Here is a 14,889-nt window from a genome sequence, read left to right as displayed (position 1 = left end):
AGTGGATGGCTGGCAAGAGAGAAATTGCACGTTAAGTAGGCAGGATCCAGACCTGGGTCCACACGCATGTGCCTTATGTGGAACTTCAGAAGTGGTTCCTCCCAAGCTCAGGGTCCAGACTCTCCCTCCAACATAACTGAAAGAGGCAAAACTAAATTCACTTCTTTTTTTTTTTTTTTTGGTCATACTATGTGGCTTATGGGATCTTAGTTCCCTGACCAGGGATTGAACCTGTGCCCTTGGCAGTGAAAGTGCCAAGTCTTAACCACTGGGCCACCAAGGAATTCCCAAACTAGCTCCAGTTTATCCAGAGAGAACAAGAAGAAGATGGGATGTCATTTCCGCAAGCCCACAGTGTGGACATCAGGTCAGAACCTGGGTCTGTGTGGCCACGTGATGGCCAGGCTGGAAAGAGGCGGCCCTACTGTGCGCAGGTTGGGACTCCACCTGCTGCCTCTCCATGTGTTTCCTTTCCTGGAGTAGTGGTTGGTTCTCAATGCTCAGTGATGCCAACATTCCCTTTCAAGCCCATAGTGTCAAGGCTTTATTTTCAAGTCAGGCAAAAATCGGGCTGAAAATTTGGAAGCTGGGCAATTAGCATATTTGAAAAGAAGCCACCTGGTCTTCTGTGGAGGCGGAGGGGCTCTTCCTTCTGAGTGACAAAAAGGGTTTGTGTTGGGCACTTGGGCTGTTTATACTGAAGCTCACAAGAAAATTGTCTCTGGGCTGCCCGGTGTGTGGCCTGCTTTGAGGCTTCAAGACCCAGGCTGACCTTCAGGACCTTCTGCTGACCAGAAGGGATCAGAGCACCTGAACATGAACGTGGGAAGGCAAGGAACTTGATATTTCATGTAGAACTGTTGGAAGTGGCCAAGTCCAGCGCTCTCTTCCATAATGGCATCAGGGAACATACTGACTGGTCAGCTGACAAATATATACCGAGTGCCTTCTCTCTGCTGACACTGGAAGCCCAAAGTTTGGAGCTCAGACTGGGTGGTGATATGTGATTAAAGAAAGGGGGCGGTCTGTATCTAGAGAGATACCAAGGCAAGTGGGGCTTCCCTGGTGGCTCAGATGATAAAGAATCCGCCTGCAATGCGGGAGATGTGGGTTTGATCCCTGGGTTGGGAAGATCCCCTGGAGAAGGGAATGGCAACCCAATCCTGCATTCTTGCCTGGAGAATCCCATGGACAGAGGAGCCTGGTGGGCTACAGTCCACAGGGTTGCAAAGAGTCGGACATGACTGAACAACTAAACCACACCAAGACAGGTGACCAGTGCATCCGGCCAATGGAAGACCCAGATGCAGAGAGTTTGGGAAGTTTGGTGGGGAAGAGATTGGGAGTCCTGGAGAAAGATTCCAGGGTGTGTGTGTGTTTATGTTTATGAAGGTCAAGTGGAAGGAATAAAGGATTTAGAATCTCTCACTAGCTGTGCGACCCTGGCAAATTTCTGAGCCTTGGGGAAGTACCAGAAACCTAGGAATGTATGCTAAATTTATGTAAAAGGTATCTTACTCTACTTTCTTTTTAACCAATTTATACCTCTACCAGCACGTATAATTGTTCTGCTTATTTCACATTCTTTTCTACATCTGCCAATCAACTAGGGACAAAATGATATCTTGCTATGGCTTGATTTTCCATTTCCCTGGTTACTGACGGCGTTGATCGTCTCTTCTTACGATCGTTGGTCATTTGCGGTTCCCTTTTCTGGGGAGAGACTGTTGCACTCTTTGTCCATTTTTCTGTCGCATTTGTCTTTTTCTTGTTGATTTGTCAGTACTTGTAACATATTCTGCATTCTAATCCTTTACTGGTTATATAGGTTACAAATATTTACTTCTGTTTTGTGGCCTGCCGTTTCATTTTTTATAGTGTTTGATATGATCTACAAAGCATCAAATATTTACTATCTGGACATTTATAGAAAAAAATTACTGAACTTACTTTCAATTGTTTTCTACCTGAGTTTTTGGTATGCTTCATTTTATTGTTGTGGTATAATATATTGCTTTTTTGTTACATTGTGATACAATATCACGTGGTTATGTTTTGGTTTCTGGTTTCCCTGGTCTATTCTATTGAAATGCCAATTTACTAGTGTTCCAAAATGACCTTGATATCTGATAGTGCAAATCTGTCCCTCAAGTCATTTTCTTCATTTAAAAAAAATTGTATTTATTTATTTATTTTTTGGCCGTGAGGCTTGTAGGATCTTAGTTCCCCAGCTGGGAATCAAAACTGTGCCCCTTGCAGTGGAAGCACAGAGCCCTAACCACTGGCCCTCCTGGGAAGTCGCCTCATTTTGTTATTTCGGTAGTCCCTAACATCCTCCCTATGTGGTCATGATGATCAGTGTTGATTCATTGCATGAGCTGATTTTTATACTCACACATTTCAACTGCCAGTACATAAGAATTAACGGGTTTTTCCTTTTTCTGGGCAACTATTTTATTGCTGTTCTTGACAGGAAGTGAGTATTTTCCAGCCCACGGCACCTGTTGGTATTAGTGGTAATTAGGAAACTTGCTAGAAGAATCAAAGCCATTTGGGGGACATGTGTTTGGCTTTCTTTGCCTTTCTGCTAGCTTCTAGCTCAGAGTTGAGCTCTTAATTAATTATTACTTAGATCGAACAGTAATACCCCCTGAGAAGGGCCGCAGCTTGCACCGAACAAAGCATAGCAAATAGTAAATTGCTATTGAGACAACAGAGTTTACTGAATATTTATATCTTTAAATATCATTGTGTACCTAAAACTGGGCTTCTTGGAGATCTATCAATTAGATTTGCATACTCATTCCAAATTCTAAATTCACTTCAGCAGCAGAAATGTTTCCTAAAAAAATAGAGTCAATTGGATTACAGTTGGATTTTTAAATCACTCTGTTTCATGTTTTCAAATTTTTAAACTATCTTGTTGAGGCATGACCTGTATACCTTTACATTCACTCATCATAAGTGTACAATTCAATGATCTTTAACAAATTTATGGAGTTGTCTGACAATCACCACAGTCCAATTTTAGAACATTTCCATCAGCCTAAGAAGTTCCCTCATACCCGTTTGCACTTGATTAGGTTAATTCAGTTCAGTTCAGTTCAGTGGCTCAGTCGTGTCCAACTCTTTGTGACCACATGAATTGCAGCATACCAGGCCTCCCTGTCCATCACCATCTCCCGGAGTTCACTCAAACTCAAGCTCACCGAGTCGGTGATGCCATCCAGCCATCTCATCCTCTGTCGTCCCCTTCTCCTCCTGCCCCCAATCCCTCCCAGCATCAGAGTCCCCTTCAATGAGTCAACTCTTCGCCTGAGGTGGCCAAAGTACTGGAGTTTCAGCTTCAGCATCATTCCATCCAAAGAAATCCCAGGGCTGATCTCCTTCAGAATGGACTGGTTGGGTCTCCTTGCAGTCCAAGGGACTCTCAAGAGTCTTCTCCAACACCACAGTTCAAAAGCATCAATTCTTCGGCACTCAGCTTTCTTCACAGTCCAACTCTCACATCCATACATGACCACTGGAAAAACCATAGCCTTGGCTAGACGAACCTTTGTTGGCAAAGTAATATCTCTGCTTTTTAATATGCTGTCTAGGTTGGTCATAACTTTCCTTCCAAGGAGTACACGTCTTTTAATTTCATGGCTGCAGTCACCATCTGCAGTGATTTTGGAGCCCAAAAAATAGGCAACAGCTAATCTGCTTTCTGCCTCCATAAATTTGTCTTTTCTAGACATGTAATACAAATGGAGTCACATAATAATTAGCCTTTGTGTCTGGCTTCTTTCATTCTGTTTTAGCTGTGTTTTTGATGTTCATGTATGTCAAAGGATGTATTAGTAGTTTCTTCCTTTTTATTGCTTAATATTCTGTTGTGTTTTGTTTATCCATTTATCAGTTAATGGGCATTTGGATTGTTCCTAGTTTGGCGTTGTTAAGAATAATACTGCTCTGAACATCTGCATGTACATCTTTGTGTGAGCATGTGTTTTCATCTCTCTTGGGTAGGTTCCTAGGAGTGGAATTGTTGAATCAAGTGGCAAATTTAACTTTCTATGAAAATGCCAGACTGTTTTCCAAACTGTCAGCACCATTTTCAATTCTCAGTGGCAACATATGAGGGATACAGTTTCTCAGTATCTTTGTGGTACTTGGTTTTTTATTAACATCATCCTAGTGAGTGAATAGTATCATCTCACTGTGGTTTTAACTTGCCTTCCTCTAATAACTAATGATGTTGTTATTAGCCATTTGTTTAACTTCTTTAGTGAAATTTCAGTTCGCATCTTTGACCATTTTTACACTGTGTGTGTGTGTGTTTGCATTTAGTTGCTCAGTCACATCTGACTCTTTTGCAGCCCCATTAATGTGGGCTATAGCCTACCAGGCGACTCTGTCCATGGAATTCTCCAGGCAAGAATGCTGGAGCAGGTTGCCATGTCATCCTCCAGGGGATCTTCCCAACCCAGGGACTGAACCTGAGCCTCTCAGTCTCTTGCATTGGCAGGAGGGCTCTTTACTAGTGCCACCTAAGGGGGTTCAGTTGATGAAACGGTAAAAAATCTTCCCCAGGAGACATTTCCCCAGTGTAGCCATCCTCAGCAGAGACGGGTAGATGGAGCTCCAATGTATTAGTTGAAAGATGTTTATATATTTTAACACTCATGACTTCACATTTTTCAGCATCCCTCAGTGGGAGATAGAAGATGACCACTTAATGGCCAGCGTGGCTGTGTCCTTAAAAGATGACGAACAAGAACACTTACTCAGAACTTCAGTGGTCCGGTGGTTAAGAACCCACCTGCCAACGCAGGGACAGTTTGATCCCTGGTCCAGGAAGGTAACACATGCTGCAGAGCAACTAAGCCCGCAAGCTGCAGTTACTGAAGCAGCCAGTCTGGAGCCTGCACTCTGCAACAAGAGAAGTCACAGCAGTGAGAAGCCCCTGCACAGCACCTAGAGAGTAGCCCCAGCCTGCTGCAACTAGAGAAAGCCCATGTGCAGCAGCGAAGACACAGTGCAGCCAAAAAAAAAACAACACACTTTTTCAGTGGTTCAGTCCCTGGTCATGTACTATTCATTAACTATCACAGGCCACATTATAGAGTTGAAAAGGTGACTCACCAGGAGTCCCCAGCTAATAACTGATAACTGGGCTCTGAAAGCACCTTGTGGACACCAGGGTCTGAGTCCTTCTTTACTGCCCTCTGTATGTAGCTTTGTGGCAACTCTTGAGAGTTAGAGGCCTGAGAGTGACGAAGCCAGGGAACAGTCGTGAGTTGTAACCTTGTTGTCATTGTTCAGTCACTCAGTTGTGTCTGACTCTTCGAGACCCTTTGGACTGCAGCCCACCAATCTCCTCTGTCCTTGGGATTTCCCAGGCAAGAACACTGGAGTGGGTTGCCATTTCCTCCTCCAGGGGATGTTCCTGACCCAGGGATGGAACCTATGTCTCCTGCACCTCCTGCATTGCAGGTGGGTTCTTTACCTGCTGAGCCGTCACAGAAGCCCCCTTAGAGCTCCCTGCCCAAGGACCAAGCCCACACCCTCCTGCACTGGAAGCTGAAATCCTAACCACTGGGCCTCCAGGGACGTCCCCCACTTTCTTCACTTTAAAGATGAGGAAACAGCTTTAGAGAAGTGATCCTTCCATAAATACCCCAAGGGTCCAGCTGAAGCACTTCCTCTGTCCCGAAGCCTTCCTTGTAGGGCTCACTAGTCCTTACTGCTGTCCTGTCTTTGAGTCCTTTTAGTGAGGTCAGTATGCAGTGTCCATGGCTGAGCTGTTTCATTCTTGTGGGGAATGAAAATCAAAGCACCAGCTGGCGCCCAAATTGGGCAGTCACCTTTGCCCAGAAGAGTCGTTCTCCTCTGTGTCCACCAAAGTGAAGATGGGAAGCATCCTGTCCTGTTTCTGGGGTAACATCTCAAACCCGGGGCCTTCTGCTTCCACGGCCATGAGGAATTCTCTTTCTCTCTCTCTCCTTCCTTCTGCCTCTCTTTCTCCAGCTCTTGGAAACCAGAGACAAATAAGACTCTGGGTAAAACAAGCACTTCCCCAAATGGGGCCTCATCCCCCTGTGGCCTTGGATGGAGGGAACTTTTCCCTTCCCAGCCCTCTCCTCCTCACTGTGTCTCCGCCTTGAGAACGGGTAGATAAATACATCATGGGAAGCCCTACCCTAATGTCAGGATCCTGGGAACTAGAGACCACAGGAATCTGTTAAGTAAAATTCCATCAAGAGCAGGAATTTGGACCAAGTTGTCCAGCTATTTGTGGTTGGTTGGTGTTGCTAATGCCTCCTTAGTTCATCCCTTCCTTTCCTGTTCTTTGTATATTTCTCAACTTAAAGGCATGATGGGCAAGGGCGGAGATATTTAACTTTTAAAATAAAGAAGCTCATTTTCTATGCTCTACTCCCCTTGCCAGGCTAGAAAAAGCCCTGCAGTGATTCTCTATGATACTGCAGACTTGATAAGAATGAGTCCATGCATGTATATGGCTCATTCACAATTTGTCCCATTTTCTGAACCAAAAGGACAGTGAGGCTGGTTCCACAGCTATGAGCTGCAAGGATAGTTTGCAGCTGGCATTCTGCATCGTCGTGGACTCCTTGACACATAGATTATAAGCAAACTCTACTCCATCCTTCATTGGTTCAAGGCTCCTGGGTGGATCTTCAAGACTTACAGCACTCATGGGTGGAGTGTGGGTGCCTTTTCCCCATTATCATATAAAGCTTCCTAGCTAACTTGGTAGTGAAGACGCTGCCTGCAATGCAGGAGACATGGATTTGATCCCTGGGTCAGGAAGATCCCCTGGAGAAGGAAATGGCAACCCACTCTAGTATTCCTGCCTGGGAAATCCCATGGACAGAGGAGCCTGGTAGGCTGTAGTCCATGGGGTTGCAAAGAGTCGGACACGACTGAGCGACTAAACAATAGGAATAACAATTCTAGGTATAATGACAGTGATTTCAGTACATAAGCACTTCACTTCCTTCTCCATCTGCTGGAGTGAGACCACAAACATTTGAGTTGAATTAAGAGGTTGCTCAAAACCATGTCATTTCTCATGTGTATCAGCTTACTGCCAAGACCATCATAGGGTCAGTTGTCAGTTTTGCTCCTAGGTTCTGAGCAAGAAACTGGATTTCCTTTTCATCTTCTGGCTCCATTTTTGAAAAACAGCTCCCACTAACCTTCCGCTTCACCACTGAGGATCTGATTAGGCATACAGGCAGCAAAGCAGTAAGATGAAAGACTATCACTTAGTTAATTGGACTAATCAATAACTCATTTGACACCTACCACTTCTTGGTCTTATCCCTTCTTTAGTCTTCTGATCCCTAAGATGGGAAGCCTGATGCCCAGTTTTCTTTTCTTCATTCCTTTAACCTGAACCATCACTGCCACCTCCCACCTCCCCCACCTCCAGTACACACTCATCTGCTAGAAAGGGATGCTCAAGGACTTCTCTGGTGGCCCAGTGGTTACGACTCTGTGCTTCCAGTGCAGGGGGTATGGGTTTGATCCCTGGTCAGGGAACTAAGATCCCACATGCTGTGTGGCACAGCCAAAAAAGAAAGCCTAGAAAGGGGCGCTCATATCACTCCTGCCAGTACCTGTGAGGTGACAGACCCTTGAGTGTACCCCTCAAGCCCCCACGGGTTACTCGAGTCATTGCTGACAGTCATCGGTCCATGTTCTCCACTGGTAGGATCTAATCTATTACAAGACTCTAAGCACAGAGGTATCCGTCTCTCATCTTCCCTCTCTGCCACAGGCCAGTGTAAGGCACAGTCTTGGCTGAGAGGATGTGCTTGCAGACCCAGCATGTGGGCTTTTTGTAACCAGGCTGTGGGGCTGGGAGCACAAGGGTGAAAGTTGAGATGGAGAGCATTTTAGTGAGTCAATGGGAGCTCCTCTCCTGCACCTTATCCCCCAACCTAGCTTTCATTAGTGACCAACCTGATATTTTGATCACTTGACTGCTGCACCTACCATTCAACTGGGTCTGTTCTCCAGAGGGGAAGAGAACATCCCTTCTGTTGCTGCCATTCAGTCACTGAGTCATGTCCAACTCTTTGCAGCCCCTTGGATTACAGCACGCCAGGCTTCCCTGTCCTTCATCATCTCCTGGAATTTGCTCAGACTCAGGGCCATTGAGTTGGTGATGCCATCCAACCATCTCATCACTGTTGCCCCTTCTCTTCCTGCCCTTAGTCTTTGCCACCATCAGGGTCTTCTTCTGTACATCCCTTCTGTAACATTGCCTAAAGTGAACCAGTGGTGAACGGTAGTAACTAGCTAAGCAGTTGAACAGAGAAAGATCACATACCAAGGTGACATGCTGCTTAGATTCACCATCTACAAGAATACAGATGGAGGTATTTCCCCAGGGGGTGGAAACTCTCCCACAAAATCAGTTCCTCGCTTGCTGGTGGGTGTTCACCGTCACACATGTGCTAACGTGGAGGGGAGTTCAGTGGATGGCAAGGGAGTTGGAAGTTTGGACAGAGCTCAGATGGAGCTGTTATCCAGGAAACACCTTGACCCTGGGATCCCACCCTCCACTTACAGGGCTCTGTTTCCTGATGCAGCAGGAGGAATTCTGTGCGAAGTGCTAAATATAATGCTTGAGGTAGTGTTTCTGGACGGGAAATGCAGTTTGAAAGTGAGGAAGATAAACATATTGGCAAAGAAGAGGCAAACACGAGAACTGAGCCAAAGGGAAAACCAGTGGCCTTCAAGCTGCAGACCTCAGAGAATGCATTGGAAGGATGGCGGGTTTTGTTTGTTCATTTCTTGTTTTGTTTTAGGGTGGCCTGAAGCAGGATGTGATGCAAAACTGGAAAATCCAAACTTCAGGGGTTTTTGGTTTTTTTTTTTTAAGAAACTCATCACCTTTGACTGAGGTATAAAAAGCAGAAACAAAAGTATTTACGAGCTTCTTATAACTTTTGCTTCATATTGTGGTGGTGTGTATCTTTTTCGTTTTTAAATACCAGGACGTTTATTTCAGTTTAAATTTCAGTATGTGAAGGCTTCTGATGGTAGTGGAAGTTACATGGCTTTAGTCTGTCTTCAGAGACACTGGGTTTCTTTTCTTGATAGCTTTCTGGACAGTCCTCTGTATACCTGACTTTCCAAAGTCTCACGCAATCCTAAAAGCAAGTGTGGATCTTCCCTTTCAGCTGATGATCTGTGTGTGCACGCATGCCCAGGTCCCTATTAACCATCCAAGTAATGGCTTGAAGCCGATTCATAATCCAGACTTGAATCCATAATTTCATGATTTGATTTCTAAGCTTTATACTCAGGAAAATGTCAAATACACACTGAAGTAGAAAGGAACCTCTGATGAGATCTTCACGTGCCCATCTTACAGCGTCAATGATGATCGCCATCTGTATGCCCACCAGCTCCCCACTGCCCAGTTTATTTTGAAGCAAATCCCAGAAATCACTTCATCCCATCTGTAGATAGTTCATCATGCATCTCACAAATACAGACTCAAAAAGGTACCCAGAATATCATTTTCACACCCAAAATTTTAATCATTCCTTGGTATTTCAAATACTTCCACTAGATTATATTGAAGCACATATTAATATCAAGCATCCTGATAGTGTACCTACAAATAATTGTCTATACATCTAAAACATGAACACTGTTTCCTTTTTTCTAAGCAAAACCACAACGCAATTATCGGTTTTAAAAAAATTAGCCCCTTAATACCATCAGATATATTGTCATTGTATAAACTTTCCTGACATTCTCATAAATGTTATTTTATAGCTGGGTTGTTTGAACCTTGGTCCAGATAAACCTACAGATTGTGTTTGATTGCTGTGTCCCTTACATCTCTTTTGGTTTCTGGGTTCCTCTTCCCTCTTCGCTTTTATTTTTGTTTGTTTATTTATCTTTGGCTGCGCTGGGTCTTTGCTGCCGCGTGAGGGCTTTTCTCGAGCTGGGGCGAACAGGGGCTGCTTTCCGGTCGTGGTCCTCGGGCTTCTCACTGTGGTGTCTCCTCTTGTTTCGGAGCGTGGGCCCTTGGGTGTGCAGGCTTCAGCAGCTGTAGTCCCCAGGCTCAACAGTTGTGATGCATGGGCACAGTTGCTCCTAGGCACGTGGGGTCTTCCTGGACCAGGGGCTGAACTCGTGTCTCCTGCCTTGGCAGTCAGATTCTCCACCACTGAGCCACCAGGGAAGCCCTCTCTTTGTTTTCCTTGATAATTAATTCACTGAAGCACATGCGTCACATTCTGGATTTTTCAAGATTACAATCCAGTCGTGGTTTTCCCCCAAAAAACATTTTTATTATTGCCTTTACTTGTTTAAAAAGAAAATTTTATCGAGGCACATTTGTCAGACAGTAAACAGCACACTTTTAAAGTATGCATTTGGTAGGTTGTGACATAGGGCTTCCCAGGTGATGCAGTGGTAAAGAATCTGCCTGCCAATGCGGGAGACGCAAAAGACACAGATTTGATCCCTGGGTTGGGAAGATCCCCTGGAGGAGGAAACGGCAACCCACTCTAGTATTCTTGCCTGGAGAATCCCATGGACAGAGGAGCCTGACGGGCCACAGTCCATGGATTGCAAAGAGTCGGACACGACTGAGCGACTGAGCACACACACACAGGTTGTGACATAGGTGTGCACTTTGACACCATCGTCACCATCAAGCTAATAAACGTATCTGTCACCCCCAGTTCCATTTCGCTCTGAACTACAGCACCCACCTGACTCATCCTGGTCTCAGTGTCTTTTCTATAAAACGAGGGCCCACGAAGGACAGGTGTATGAAACCAGATGATCGTCCGTGTTCTGCACGTGTTAAAATCTCTGTAGTTTCTTTCTTGGTTCATCGCTCTATCAGATGTTAGGAATATATCACATGCATAGATACGTGTCAGCCGCCCCTTCAATGTAAATCCACAGATGGAACCTCTAGGTTAAATTAGTTTTTTTTTTCTATTTCATGGAGTTTTGTTTTTATTTCATTAAAAATATGAGTTTCTCTAGCTGCTTTCTCTCCTGTGTGTGAGAAAGGTCCATAAATTGGTTGCTCAGTGCTGGAATCTGGCATATTGCTATTTAAATTCCTGCGTCACAAATGTCTCATTTTGAACCTTTGTGAATCATCGCCCTTCTCCAAAACCAGACAATGCGATGTCAGTTTGGGGTCCTGCAAACTCTGATCATCCTCTAAAATGGGAACATGCCTGGGGAGGGGGATCAATCATCTCCCTGGAAGAGGCCAGAGAGGTGTCGATTTTAGAATGTTCACAAGATGATCAAAATGGGCATAGCAGGAAAGTGTTTAAAGCTGACAACACAGGAGCAAAGGCCTTTAGAATAATACAACGTCTGTATACTCGGGTCTCGGCAGAAACTGCTGGCTGGCCAGAAACAAACGGGGCGATGGTCTGAACAAAAGAATGGTGGCCTTTTCCCTGGAGACATGCACATTTCAAGGACTCTAAAGCCTTCTGAGTAACAGGTCGTTCATCTAGTTACCCACTTGTCGCTAAGGGGCTGGTAGGTCTCCTAACACTAAATTAAATAATCCATGGCCCCCTAAGGAGTTTATTTTCTTGGGCTTCAGGATCTCAAGACATACTCAAAGACAATTCAAAGGGAAGCTAAAAAGTTTCCTTTCAGTTGCATTCTTGAGCATCTCTGACCCCAGGAATCTTTTCCCATCCTTTTCCCTGGTGAATACCTATTCACTTTCATATCTTAACTGCATGTCTTTTGTTCTAGAATGTCCTCTCCCACCTCTGAGTTCTGGCTGATGCTCTTCTCCACGTCCCCCATGGCTCTGCCAATCAAGAATCTGGTGCTCCTTGGCACCGTCCACACTCTGCAGTGGGAAAGAGGCCTTGGCTATTACCTGTGTCTGCTTTTTAAGAAAAGTCCCAGACTGAATGCCTTAAATCCACAACTACCTAGCCAGCTCATAAACTTAAATTCCCACCAAAAGTGTAGAAACATTCTCTTTTCTCCATGACCTCTCCAGCATTTATTGTTTGTAGATATTTTTAATGATAGCTGTTCTGACCATTTACCTGTATCACTTCTGATTTTTCCTTTAACATGAGCAAGTTTAAGGATCATCACTGGGTTCTATATTTTTGCTTTAACCAATACTGTCTTTTTTCTTTTTTTAACACACTTTACCAGGGAAGTGTTCAAACATATATATAAGCAGACAGAATGACCTACCTCTTAGGGAGAATCCCCCTCTACCTAAGACCTGCTCCCAACAGGGTCAGTTCCTGACCATCCGGTTTGTCTCTGCCCCCATCCCTGTCTTCCTCCTTCCACATGAAAAAAAAAAACAAATCCAGGATCTCTCCTCTGTAAATATTTCAATGTGCATTTCTAAAATACAGGGAAATGCTTTTAAAATGGATAATCACAAAATTGTTATAACAACATCAGATGAATGGATAGAGAAGGTGCGGTATACACAATGGAATACTATGCGGCCATAACAAATGAAAAGTTTGCCATTTTCAGCAACACGGATGGACTTGGAGGGCATCACGCTCACTGAAACAATTCAAAGAAGTACCAAATGCTAGCACTTATATGTGCAATCTAAGAAATATAACAAGGGGGCTCCCTGGTGGTCCAGTGGTTAGGATTCAGTGCTTTCACTGCCGAGGGTTAGGGTTCAACCCCTGGTTGGGGAACTAAGATCCCACAAGCCACTGGGCAAAAAAAAAAAAAAATTAAAAATACCACAAATCAGTCAATAAAACAAAAAAGGAAGTAGCCTCTCAGATCCAGAGAATGAACTAGTGGTTATCAGTGGGGAGAGGGAAGGGGGAGGGGCAATATAAGGGTAGGTAGAAGGGGCTAACATGGGATTACATGAAATCACATGTGTGAAACTTCAAAAAATTCTAAAGCACTATAACATTAAAAATGTATCACCATACAATTTATTTTTTTTAAAAAAGCACTTGAAAGAAACATTTGAAAATACAAATAAGAAAGGGAACAACAAGGGCAGCTCATAGGTTCTAGCAGGGAGGGGGTGAGTTTGAATCAGGAGCACCGGTGGAGGGGCTTCTCTGGTGGTCCAGCGGACAAGACTCCTGCTGCCGAGGCGGGGAGCCTGGGTTCAAGCCCTGGTTGGGGAATGGATCCCGCACGGTGCAACTAACTGAGAGTTTGCACGCTTCGACTAAGGCCTAGTGCAGTCAAATAGATGTGTAAATGAAAATAGACATGTCTTTTAAAAGAGCATAAATGGAGACGTGAGCCTTGAGTGAGCCAAAGTTGTGAAAGCAGGGAGGCCATGGCTGGCCACTCTTGGCCCTTTCTGGTGGGCTGAGGGACTCTGCTCTGTGCTCCTGCAGCCGCACGCTCATACTTCTTTGTTATTGCTGTGGGGAGTGCTTTTCTCTCCAGTAAACTGCGAGTTTCCTATCAAAAAAAAAACCCCCAATAATTCCTTAAAATGATCAAGTATCCAGTCATTGTTCAAATTTCCAGTTGTCTCCATGCTAAGGTCTGCCTATTAGCAATGACCTATATGTCTGAGTCTATTGACCTACAAGATGCTCCTCTTCCTTCTAAGATATTGAAAAACACCAGGTCATTTGTTCCACAGAGCTCCCCCTGATCTGGATTTTTGTGGACGGTGACTCCAAGCAACCATTTGACGTGTTCATCTGTTTTCTGTATTTCCTGCAAGTGGGTAATCGGATCTAGGGGCTTGGTTTGTTTCCAATTCATTTATTTTGGAAAGACTACTTCATAAGTGATGTTTATTCTGGAAGATTTTTTCTTTCTAGATTCATGGCTTTCAAACTCTGCCCTTCAAATGATGTCCCTTTGTATCTTGAATCAATAAAATGTTCACAATCTTTTTCTCTCTATTAATGAAAAAATTTTTTTAGTTTTTCCATGTTTACTACTCTGGCAAAAAACACATGCGTTTTGAAATGCCAAAGCAATAAATTTTCAAATTCATTTTGTTTGGAAGTGCATTTGCTGCCTAGGTGCTCTAATTCCAGCCTTCAGCAGTAAAACTTTATGAGGAGATCTTGTGAAATGTCTCACGCGCTGGTGAGAGCAGTAAAATGCCAGCAAGTGGTTACAGAAAATGAAAGCTCACAGGCAAGTTTGGATATTCGGAAGGAAGAGCGAGATGTAGGGGCTGTTGATAACATCTGGTCCCAGTGTCAACATCGGCCATGTAAGTAAGACATCCCTGCCTCCGTTGGCTATCAGGAAATATCCAGGTTAGTTGGCAGCTCTTCTCAATCTTGTATCAGTTAAGACTTGAAAACGTGGCTGTAACTTGTTTGTAAACACACACACACAATCATCACGGACATAGTATCTTTTCAATACAATTGCCTTCCCTATTTGAACAGTGCAGCTATGCAGACTACTAAAGCAAAGCTTTTTTTTTTTTTTTAATTAACCACTTCATCTAACAATCGCTTTTTAAAAATAATTTTATTTAGTTAGTTTTGGCTGAGCTGGGTCTTTGTTGTTTGCAAGGGCTTTTCTCTAGTTGTGGCAAGGGGAGGCTATTCCCCAGTTGTGGCTGGGGGCGCTTCCCACTGTAGTGGCTTCTCTTGTGGAGGGCAGCCTCTAGGGCTCTCAGGCTTCCATAGTTGCGGCTCCCTGGCTCTAGAGCACGGGCTCAGTAGCTGTCGTGCATGGGCTTAGTTGCTCCTCAGGCAGGTGGGATTTTCCCAACGCAGGGATCGAACCTGCGTCTCCTGCATTGGCAGGCAGATTCTTTACCACTGAGCCACCAGAGAAGCTCTCTAATAATCTCTTTTAAAAGAACAGCGACTTTAGAGCTGGTGGCAGCACAAATATGAAGACGGGGGGAGTGCAAAGTGGAGC

At 44.4% G+C, this 14,889-nt stretch overlaps 1 non-coding gene across 1 annotated transcript; it reads right to left on the bottom strand.

The window, feature by feature from the left end:
• Positions 1–210: 210 nt before the first annotated feature.
• TRNAE-UUC (transfer RNA glutamic acid (anticodon UUC)) lies at positions 211–283 on the bottom strand. Its single transcript has one exon. It is a non-coding gene; the product is annotated as a tRNA-Glu (tRNA).
• Positions 284–14,889: the final 14,606 nt, after the last annotated feature.

Source organism: Bos grunniens, chromosome 11 (genome assembly GCF_055505025.1).
Source record: "Bos grunniens cultivar Pamir isolate PY7600 chromosome 11, Bosgru_T2T1.0, whole genome shotgun sequence".
NCBI lineage: Eukaryota > Metazoa > Chordata > Mammalia > Artiodactyla > Bovidae > Bos > Bos grunniens.
This window is presented reverse-complemented; position numbering and strand designations above follow the sequence as displayed.